The sequence below is a fragment of the Homarus americanus genome, unplaced genomic scaffold, assembly GCF_018991925.1.
Source record: "Homarus americanus isolate GMGI-L3 unplaced genomic scaffold, GMGI_Hamer_2.0 scaffold22466, whole genome shotgun sequence".
Taxonomy (NCBI): domain Eukaryota; kingdom Metazoa; phylum Arthropoda; class Malacostraca; order Decapoda; family Nephropidae; genus Homarus; species Homarus americanus.
In genome coordinates this window covers 50,178-62,199 of record NW_024728688.1, presented here as the reverse complement: position 1 = coordinate 62,199, position 12,022 = coordinate 50,178, and the positions used below count along the sequence as shown (strand labels likewise).

Genomic DNA, 12,022 nt, shown 5'->3' with positions numbered 1-12,022 from the left:
AGGTACATCATGCTAGGCCAGGCACTGTACTGTCATGCTAGGCCAGGCACTGTACTGTCATGCTAGTGACTGTCACGCTAGGCAAGGCACCTTTGTATGGTAGTTTAAGTGAGTTAGTTAGATACGTTCTCACATCACCAGTTAGGAGGAAAATTTAACATTGGAACCTTTGAGAATCAATCAGCTGGACCTTATTGTCACCTGTCATAACCTGTCCGCAACACACCTCAGACAGCGTGTGTGTGTGTGTGTGTGTGTGTGTGTGTGTGTGTGTGTGTTGGCCCCTGGACATTTAGCAGACCGCTGGCGACCTCTTCCCTCCCTCCCCTCCCTCCTTTCTCTTCCCTCAACCTCTCCTCCTTCCCTCCACCCCTCCGTCTCTTTCTTCTCTCCCTCTATACCTCACCTATCACCCGTTTTTCCCGCCTTTATACTTCTCTCTCCCTCACTTCTAACCTCTCCTTCCCTTCTAACCCTCTTATTCCACTCTACCCCTCTCCTTCCCTTTTCCCTCTCCCTCCACTACCCCTCACCTCCCCTCGTCGCCGCCAATCCCCGGCTGACACACACACACGCACACAGTCAGTGAGGGCTGCGGCCTCTAACGCGGCGCACGGGACCACTACTCGCTCTCAGCCCCGCGTCTCACACTACACGCTCGCTTGCCGCAGCCCGCGGTAATCCTCGGCTTGTACAACGTGTCAGTGCGGCTAACTTGCGGCACTCTGGCCTGTAGCGTGGTGACCTGATCCACCAGTGTGTTAAGGGGTCAGATGACTATAACAGCGTGACTCTCCCTCCCTCCCTGGGCCCAACAAGGTCATGTGAGGGATGGCGTGACACCAGACCATCACTCACTGTGTGGAAGACCGCCAGCTCCGGCGCTGGTACTGTGATATGAACTACTTCTTTACTCCCTCGTCACTTGCCGTCACCGGGTAATAACACACACGGTGAATATTACCAGAATATCTTAAAAAAAACAAGAAAAAAACATTCATTTGGGAAAATATTTAAGTGGTAATGAAATAGACTTGATATCGTCTTGAGGACATTGTGTAGTGGTCCTTGTGACTCCCGGAGGACCTCAGGTAACACCCTGAAAAATACCTGTCCACACCTGGGTAATTATATACCTTGAAAGTAATTAAAATATACCTTTACAAAGTTCTAAAACACAACAGGGAAATACACAAACGACGGCGCCTCTTGTGATGACTGCCAGTACACACACACACACACAGCCTTGATATACACCACTAACTTCTGAGCCAGTGTGTGTATACGTGTGTGTGTGTGTGTGTTTGTCCTTGCATCATGTTAATCTAGAAACAAAATTAAATAGCTCGGAGGACAAATTTACTGGTGGAAGGCAAGCCATTAGTTGAAGACATAATTAACTCTAGATGAGTTCATAAACCTGAAAAGACATTAAGGAAAAGTTAATTAACCTTATTGGAATATTAAATGGCCCTGACAACTTCCTCACTCCACAAGGTAAGTTAAATAGCCACTGTAATTAACTTTAAGTAGATGTTAAATGGCTGATATCTTCATTAACTTAGAGGTGTAAGTTAAATTGCCATGGGAGTCAATTAGAGGTTTAGGTAGTTTGGGTGATTAAGAAGTTGGTTTAAAGGTCTTGATCAAGATAGATGAATTATATGGCTTCTTCCTCTGACACTCTCATTGATTGTATGCTTATTAGTGACACACACACACTGTACACACACACAGACACACTGTACACACACACAGACACACTGTACACACACACACTTATTGTGCATACACACACAGACACACCGTACAAACACACACACACACACACCGTACAAACACACACACACACACACCGTACAAACACACTGTACACACACACACACACACACGCACACACACGCACGCACACAGACACACACAGAGTGGACTACTGCACCACCCTCGTCATCGCCACCTCCTGCCACCTGCAGTCCCCCACCCACCTCGCACAGTCCGCCACTACAACAAAATTCAGCCCATAAGAGCCCGCACCGATAGATATAAGAACAGCACCATCCCATCTATTGTTAAAATAATAAACAACTCCTGATTTATGTACTGTACAGCCCTGTAAATGTATTCAATGCATATTATATCATTATGTCTAAATCAAATGTAAGTCTGTATATTTTCAGCCACTGGCTGCAACTCTATTAATAAACCGTTTATTATTACTATTATTATTGCACTGTACAATGAAAGACAAAAGTCGTGTCGTGAAATTTGGTGAAAACATATGCCGAAGGGCTAAACTTTTGGTGCGCTCTGCCTTAGGGTGCTCCACCACTAGTGACGTTACCCCAATCGGATTTAGTGCCGTTAATGCTCACTAGCTGTTTCCTGTCCTGTAACCACGCACTAATCCATTTTAGAATATCTCCTTTAATGCCATGAGCCTTCACTCTTCTTATTAGTTTTTCGTGAGGGACTCTGTCGAAGGCTTTACTAAAGTCAAGATATACCACATCACAGTCGTGCCCGTCATCTGATTCGAAAACAGCTGAAAAGAATGTTGATAGATTAGTTAGACATGAACGCCCGCTTGTGAAGCCATGCTGGGAATCATTGATCAACGTGTGCTTCTCCAGGTGATTTCGAATAGAGTTTGAAATTATTGCTTCCAGTAATTTGCCTACAATTGATGTTAAACTGATTGGACGGTAGTTAGAGGATTGTGATCTATCTCCCTTCTTGAAAATCTGTATTACATTCGCTATCCTCCAGGATTCTGGTACTACACCCGTTTTTAATTACATGCTAACCTCTTCCTTACATTCCTTTAATACTCTGGCAAATATCTCCTCGGGACCTGGTGACTTATTAGGCTTTAGTTTGTCTATTTGCTTACTAACATCGTTACTAGTCACTACTATCTCGCTTAATTTATTTTCTTCACTGTCTCTGTATAGAGTCGGCGCCTCGGGTATCATGTTTAAATTTTCGGTGGTGAAAACTGTTGAAAAATATTTATTCAGATTATTGCTCATTTCTCTGTCATCCTCAACCCTCATATTTTGTGAGGTTATCGTTGTTAGGTCTCCAGGTAGAGTGAGCTCGCCCTCTGTGGGTACAATGTGTGAGGTCACCTCACGTGAGGTCATATAATCCATCCCCAAGCGTGATACCCCTGCTCTCAGCTGCCTTTTCAACCTATCAAAGTTTGCCCTTCTGAAATCTGGGACTTTAATGGAATTTCCTTGCGACTGCCATTAAATTCTAATATGAGTCTTACTTCTTTGTGATCGTTGTTAGCGAGTTCGTTCCCTGCCTCCACACTACTAATGAGGTTTTCTCTGTAAGACAGAATAAAGCCTAGTATATTATTACCCCTGGTGGGTTTGGTTATATGTTGACCCAGGAAACAGTCCTGAACTGTTTCAAGAAAATCCTCTGATTCTGAGTTACCCGTAAGGTCGATCCAATCTATGTGGCTAAGGGGTTAAGGTCATACTACTATTACCGAGACTTTTGGCTGTGTACAAAACATACATAACGTTTCGTCACAAAATGGTCATTAATCTTTGACCAAATATATACAATACTTACTTATATGACATTAACATAACAATACTTATATACAGTATTCTTATACAATATACATATGATATACAGCCATATATATAAAAATCAACATTTAAATATATATGACCCATATACAGGCCAAATGTATATAATACTTATATAAACTGCACTTATATGACTAAGTAAAACACTGCAATATAGCCAGGCAATAATCACTATATGACCATCACCTGCAACCACGCCCCGACAACATATACATAGCATAGACAGCCGTCAACATCCGATAGTGTATATGGCAACATAACGGTGGTCAAGCATATGGGCAGATGATCAAGCATGAGATGGTGGACTGAAGTCAACATAGCGATGAAGCATGGGATGAAAAACTGGTCAACATGGATGGTCAGCATGGCAGACATGGGTGTGTGGATGGTCAGGGCAGGTCAGTGCGTTTGGTGTGGATGGCCCAATCACCTACAACCATCACCTTTACACCACCTACAACCATCACCTACAGCCACCACCTACAGCCATCACCTTCAACCACCACCTACAACCATCACCTGCAACCATCACCTACAACCACCATAAACAACCATCACCTGCAACCCACCTACAACCACCACCTACAACCACCACCTACAACCACCACCTACAGCCACCACCTACAACCACCACCTGCAACCACCACCTACAACCATCACCTACAACCACCACCTACAACACATGCCCTACAACCACCGCTAAACAACCATCACCTACAACCATCAGCCCACCACCACCACCTACAACCACCACCTACAACCACCTGCAACCACCACCTCCTGTACACCACCTACAACCCCACCTGACACCAGCTGGATGGTCAAGGGCCATCTGGTAGCCAGTTGGTTATTGCTATCATTTTGAATTAATTTAATAACACAGCACTTTGCAACTCAGTGATAATTGAGGTTGGAACATAATGAGTGATGGCAGGTGTGTATTAATGTGTTGTTGTTTGTTTTTGTTTTTGTTATTATTATTGTTATTATTATTATTGTTATTATTATTATTGTTATTATTATTATTGATTATTATTATTGTTATTATTATTATTATTTATTATTATTATTGTTATTGTTATTATTATTGTTATTATTATTATTATTATTATTATTATTATTATTGTTATTATTATTATTATTATTATTTATTATTATTATTATTATTATTATTATTATTATTATTATTATTATTATTATTATTATTATTATTGTTATTATTATTATTATTATTATTATTATTATATTATTATTATTATTATTGTTATTATTATTATTTGTCATTATTATTATTGTTATTGTTATTATTATTATTATTATTATTATTATTATTGTTATTATTATTATTATTATTATTATTATTGTTATTTATTTATATTATTATTATTATTATTATTATTATTATTGTTATTATTTGTTATTATTATATTATTGTTATTGTTATTATTATTGTTATTATTATTGTTATTATTATTATTATTGTTATTATTATTATTATTATTATTGTTATTATTATTATTATGTGTTATTATTATTATTATTATTATTATTATTATTATTATTATTATTGTTGTTGTTATTATTATTATTATTATTATTATTATTATTATTGTGTTGTTGTTATTATTATTGTTATTATTATTAGTATTATTATTATTATATTGATTGGTTATTATTATTGTTGTTGTTGTTGATAGTAGCAGTGAAAGTAGTAGTAGTAGTAGTATTAGTAGTAGTAGTAGTAGCGTATTTCCTACTGTCTAATATTGGGGCAAGTTGAGTCAGGGTTACAATGAAGATGAACGGTAACAACTCCGGGTTATAATAACAATGGCACATAGGCTCGCATCCTCCTGTGTTTTGTGGTCACCGTTTTATATGAGGAGAATAACCTCCCTGGGTGAGAGAGAGATAGTGGGATGAGGACAATGTACAAAGGCTGAAAAAGAAAGAAAGAAAAAGAAGACAGTAAATGAGAGACAAAGAGAGAATTAGAGGCAAATAAAAAGGAGCAAATAAAAGGCAGAACTAAGAGACACACACAGACACAGACAGACAGACACTCTGATCATAAAAAACCACGATAATACAGACAAATATTCAGACACACACTGTATATATGACAGGAGGACTTTACCACCTAGTCTGTCTTTTCACTTCCTGTCACGCTAATATGACAGGTATTGACAGGTAACCTGAAGCCAATGACAGCCAACCACCAGGTAACGTCTAGCTGCAAGTAATGTTAATGACTGGTGTGAAGGTGTGAGATTATTTATCACGTGTGTGTGTGTGTGTGTGTGGGTGTGGGTGTGTGTGTGTGTGTGTGGATGTGTGTGTGTGTGTGTGTGTGTGTGTGTGTGTGTGTGTGTGTGTGTGTGTGTGTGTGTGTGTGTGTACACCTTTTTAGACTCTTCTTTCCAAAGACTAATATTAATTAATTGATAAAGTTTAATCATGAAGAGAAGTTCGAGGAAGAGGGCGAGGAGGGTAGAGAGGAGGAGAGAGGGGCGAGGAGGAGAGGAGAGGAGGAGAGAGAGGGCGAGGAGGGAGTAGAGGAGGGAGAGGGGCGAGGAGGGTAGAGGGGAGGAGGAGAGAGGGGCGAGGAGGAGAGGAGAGGGAGGAGAGGGGCGAGGAGGGAGTAGAGGGAGGGAGAGGGGGTGAGGGAGGGAGGTGGGGGGAGGAGGGGGAGCGGGGAGGGGAGGGAGAGGAGGGAGAGGGGGCGGGAGTGAGAGGGGGAGGAGAGAGGGCGAGGAGGGAGTGGGGGGGGGAGGAGAGAGGGGCGGGGAGGGAGTAGAGGGGGAGGAGAGAGGGGTGGGGAGGAGGGGGAGGAGAGGGGGAGGGAGTAGGAGGGAGGAGGGAGAGAGGGCGGAGGGTGGGGAGGGGAGAGGAGGGGCGGGGAGGAGTGGGGAGGAGAGGGCGGGAGGGGGAGTGGGGGGAGGAGAGGGGAGGGGAGGGAGTGAGGGGGAGGGAGAGAGGGGCGAGGAGGAGTGGGGAGGAGGGGGTGGGGAGGGAGTGGGGAGAGGGGGTGGGGAGGGGAGGAGAGAGAGGGGCGAGGAGAGGGAGGAGGGAGGAGGAGGGAGTAGGGGAGAGAGGGGCGAGGAGGGGTGGAGGGGAAGAGAGGGAGAGGAGGGAGTGGGGAGGGAGGGGGGAGGAGGGGGTGGGGAGGAGGGAGAGAGAGGGGCGGGGAGGGGTGGGGGAGGAGAGGGGCGAGTAGGGAGTGGGGGAGGGAGAGAGGGGCGGAGGGGTAGAGAGGGGAGGAGGGGGTGGGGAGGGGGAGAGGGAGGAGAGAGGAGTAGAGAGAGGAGGAGAGAGGGACGGGGAGGGGGAGGGGAGGAGAGGGGCGAGGAGGGTGAGAGGGAGGAGAGAGAGGGGCGGGAGGGGTGGGGGAGGGAGGGAAGGGTGAGAAGGGTAGAGGGAGGGAGGGGGGCGAGGGGGGAGAGGGGGAGGGAGAGAGGGGCAAGTGGGGAGGGGTGAGAGAGGGACGAGGGAGGAGGGGTAGAGAGGGAGGGGAGGGGGAGGGGAGGGGAGAGAGAGAGGCAAGGAGAGGAGGAGAGAGGGACGAGGAGGTAGAGGGGAGGAGAGAGGGGGCGGGAGGGAGTGGGGGAGGAGAGAGGGGCGGGGAGGAGTAGAGGAGGAGGAGGGGCGAGGAGGGGTGGGGAGTGGGAGGAGGAGAGAGGGCGGGGAGGAGTAGAGGGAGGCGAGAGGGGCGAGGAGGGGGTGGGGAGGGAGGAGAGAGGGGCGAGGGAGGGGGTGGGGAGGAGGGAGAGAGGGGCGAGGAGGAGTGGGGGAGGAGAGAGAGGGACGAAGAGGGGGTAGAGGGGAGGAGGGGGCGAGGAGGGTGGGGGAGGGAGGAGAGAGAGGGGCGAGGGAGGGGAGTAGAGAGGGAAGGAGGAGAAAAGAGGAGATTTATGAAAAATGTTTAGAATGAGAGATGAAAGAATTGATAAAGGAGGAAATAGAAAGCAAAAAATAAAAGTTAAAGGCTACAAGGTAAAAGCTAAAAGAGCTTATCATCTGGCAGTGAAGCTTGGAAGACCACCCAAGCTAACAGAGCTAAGTATGTCTCCGGACTGACTTGAAAATGCTAAGCTAAGTGTGTTTTCCCACTCTCTAACTTGGATATGTGGAAAGCTAAGCGTAGGGGTAACAGCTAAAGTATATTCCAGAGACTCAACCTTAAAAAAAAAGCTAAGTTCTTCGTAGACTTAATGTTAGCGTGGGAAGCTATATAGGAGCCTAGTCAGCTTTCCACCTCACTGCAAGAGACTCAATGCGCGTTAGCACAATCGGATTAGCTTGACAAACGACAATACGTCAGCTTTCCACATAGCTGAACGGTCCTGAAAGAAGTACCATTAGCTGCCTCCATTGAGTGGGTAGGAGTGGAACCTTCACTCTGGGGGAGAGAGTGATGGTCTGAGTGCCTTGTGAACCCCTGTGAGTGTATTGTAAAGTATGTTGGTGAAAGAGAACGTCCGGGTAGGTATTGGTGGATGAGTACGTTCCTGAGAGTGCACAGTTGGATGAGTACGTTCCTGAGAGTGCATAGTTGGATGAGTACGTTCCTGAGAGTAGACAGTTGGATGAGCACGTTCCTGAGAGTGCACAGTTGGATGAGTACGTTCCTGAGAGTGCATAGTTGGAAGGTACGTTCCTGAGAGTGCAAGTTGGATGAGTACGTTCCTGAGAGTGCACGATTTGGATGAGTACGTTCATGAAATTCATAGTTGGATGAGTACGTTCCTGAGAGTAGACAGTTGGATGAGCACGTTCTGAGGTGCATAGTTGGATAGTACGTTCTGAGAGTAGACAGTTGGATGAGCACGTTCCTGAGAGTTGCACAGTTGGATGAGTACGTTCCTGAGAGTGCATAGTTGGAAAGTACGTTCCTGAGACAGCACAGTTGGATGAGTACGTTCCTGAGAGTGCATAGTTGGAAGAGTACGTTCTGGGTGCACAGTTGGATGAGTATGTTCCTGAGAGTGCATAGTTGGAAAGAGTACGTTCCTGAGTGCTGCAGTTGGATGAGTACGTTCCTGAGAGTGCACAGTTGGTTGAGTACGTTCCTGAGAGTGCACAGTTGGATGGTACGTTCTGAGAGTGCACAGTTGGATGAGTACGTTCCTGAGAGTGCACAGTTGGTTGAGTACGTTCCTGAGAGTGCACAGTTGGATGAGTGCACGTTCCTGAGAGTGCACAGTTGGATGAGTACGTTCCTGAGAGTGCACAGTTGGATAGTACGTTCCTGAGAGTGCACAGTTGGATGAGTACGTTCCTGAGAGTGCACAGTTGGTTGAGTACGTTCCTGAGAGTGCACAGTTGGATGAGTACGTTCCTGAGAGTGCGTTAATAAGTGAGTACGTCTGGGAGAGTACATTACAGTGTACAAGGTGTTACATGAGTACAGGAATACTGTATAGTGGGACTTCTAACCCACCGGCCCTCAGCGTGAACAATGACCCACCAAGGCAGCTGTTAAGAGGTTACAGTGCCAAGGTGTGCCAGTAATATTGTTACTCCAGCGACCACTGCGGCGGCACTGGTGGTGGTGGTCTCTCTCTCTCTCTCTCTCTCTCTCTCTCTCTCAGTGATTCCATTATCAACACACCGGGTCATAAGCTGTATTCATCAGCACAATGTCAGCCTTTACTGACTAACTGATAAACTTTTCTTGTCACGTGAGGGAGTTTTATCTTGCCATTCACGTATCTAGATAAATGTGTTTACCAATCCTAACTGACGTCGTGTAGGACATTTTTCCGTCTGATTTGGGTTCACAGGCAACACAGTATATTCGCTGTCGGACGTATGACCAACATCCCTCCTGAACTAACGCAGCTTTGACGATTTATTTTTTTTTTCGTGTTGTTTTTTTATTGTTTGTTCGTGTTTTAGGTTTTTTTCCGTGTGGGGTAAAAATATTCACCGTGGCTTTGAAAACTCCTGCCAGTTTTTTTTTTTTTAAACAAAGATTTTTGGCGACTAGAAATGAAAATGGGTTCTGGTGTGTGTGGGTGTTTGTGTGTTTGTGCGTGTGTTTGTTTATCTGTGTGGGTGTGTGTATGGGTGTGTGTATGGGTGTGTGTCATTCCCTCTACGAACGATGACTTAATTTAAGAACAATGGGTCAGCCTACTCGTCCTCAAAGGGTTAAGTCATCGTCCTCAAAGGGTTAAGTCATCGTCCTCAAAGGGTTAAATCATCGTCCTTAAAGGGTTAAGTCATCGTCCTCAAAGGGTTAAGTCATCGTCCTCAAAGGGTTAAGTCATCGTCCTCAAAGGGTTAAATCATCGTCCTCAAGGGTTAAGTCATCGTCCTCAAGGGTTAAGTCATCGTCCTCAAAGGGTTAAACTAAAATAAATGTAAAAAAAAACCAGTTCCTCGTGGTCCTTCCTACAAATTGGATGCTGTCATACAAATGCCTTCCTGTATCACGCCGAGTTATGTGGTGCCAGTAAATATATAGGTGCAATATGTGTACCTACAGTATGTGTTTACATGTATGGCTGTAGGGGTGAGGGATGTGTTGTGGTGTGCTGTAAGGGTGTGTTGTAGGGGGTGTGTGGATGGATGAGGGTGTGTTGTGTTGTGGTGTGTTGTAAGGGTGTGTTGTAGGGGGTGTGTGGATGGATGAGGTGTGTTGTGTTGTGGTGTGTTGTGGGGTGTGTGTAGGGGGTGTGTGGATGGATGAGGGTGTGTTGTGTTGTGGTGTGTGCTGTAGGGTGTGTGTAGGGGTGTGTGGATGGATGAGGGTGTGATGTGTTGTGGTGTGCTGTAGGGGTGTGTTTGTAGGGGGTGTGTGGATGGATGAGAGTGTGTTGTGTTGTGATAGATTATAACTTGTTGTAGTTCACTATTTTGTATAATAAGCGTAGACTAGCTGTTGAAATTCAATGTCTGTTTCAAATAATTCAAAGCTAAACCTCTCTCTCTCTCTCTCTTTTTTTTTCACTTCCATTTGTCTTCTCTACTATTTATACTTCTCAGTCCAGTTTCCTTCAGCTATTCACACCTCTCTCTGTTTATCTATGTAAATTCTTCTCTCTATGTCCCTTTGTATCTATACGTATTCTCTCTCTCTCTCTCTCCATCAATCAGACTCACAGAGGCGGTATAAAACTTTACTTTCTCCAGAAGAAAGTATAAAAGTTTACAAAAATTTGATTTCGTCATATTTTCAGTGAGTCACTCAGACCATCAGCTGGTTGCGGTGTGGGGGTGGTTGGACGGTGCTGTGGTGCTGTTATGGTGCTGTGATCTGGTGCTGTGTTCTGGTGCTGTGACGTTATGGTGCTGTGATCTGGTGGTGTTCTGGGTGCGGTGTTCGGTGCTGGTGCTGGAAGTGATGCTGTTATGGTGCTGTGGTGCTGGGCTGAAGTGATGCTGTTATGGTGCTGTGAGGCTGAGCTGAAGTGATGCTGTTATGGTGCTGTAGTTGAGCTGAGGTGATGCTGTTGATGGTGCTGTGATGATGTGTTGTAGTTGTTTGATGTTGTAAACGGTTACTAAGGTGCTGTGATGGGAGTGACGCTGTTATGCTGTTATGTTACGTATAACCCTAAATAACGTTACGATGATTATAAAAACTTGTAGTTTATATATAACTAAACTATATATATAAAACACTTTATCACAGACAAACAAACAAAATACAAGCATTCTCTCGTTATACTACAAGCCTCACTAACTACACACACACACACACACACACACACACACACACACACACACATTCACACACACACACACACACACACACACACACACACACACACACACACACACACACACACACTCTGATAATTCACCTAAGTACATTAAAACACCTTCAAAATGTACAGTTAGGTGAGCATAATTGTTTTTTATTGAGGCTGTACTGTAGTTACGGCAAATACTATATTAAGTGAGTTTATGATAATACTCTACATGGTTGGTGTGATTATTGTGTAAAGTGTGTAGTAGTTTGTGAGAGTGATGATGGTCATGGAAAGTGTGTTGATAATAATAATAATAATAATAATAATATAGGTTAAGAACAGGGTCGCCACTTGGAGTATAACCCTGCGGTCACCTGCTGTGGAGTTTTGGGTGATAGAATATTTAACTCTCCCGCCATCAATAAATAAAGAAACTCTCCAGGATTACCTTTAAAGTCACTAGCGTTGTCCTGACCTATTATCCACCACCGCTCACCTAGCTACAGTATTCCCCAAGGTGACCAGAGGATAGGATTAAAAAAAAAAAAAAAAATAACATTGTCGTTTCATTTAGAGTTTCAGTCTGTAACATATATTGATATTATTGTTTATGACTACGCTTCAATGTTTTCGTCATTTAAGCTTGTTTTCTTGGGCTTTATGGGTAGAAATAATTTTTTAAAGCTGTGGAAAAGGATAATATGGTCAGCTTGA

General features: G+C 44.4%; 1 pseudogene; it reads left to right on the top strand.

Annotated features, from left to right (window-relative positions):
* The first annotated feature begins 597 nt into the window (after positions 1 to 597).
* LOC121866181 overlaps positions 598 to 12,022 on the top strand; it is a 52,732-nt pseudogene continuing 41,307 nt past the window's right edge.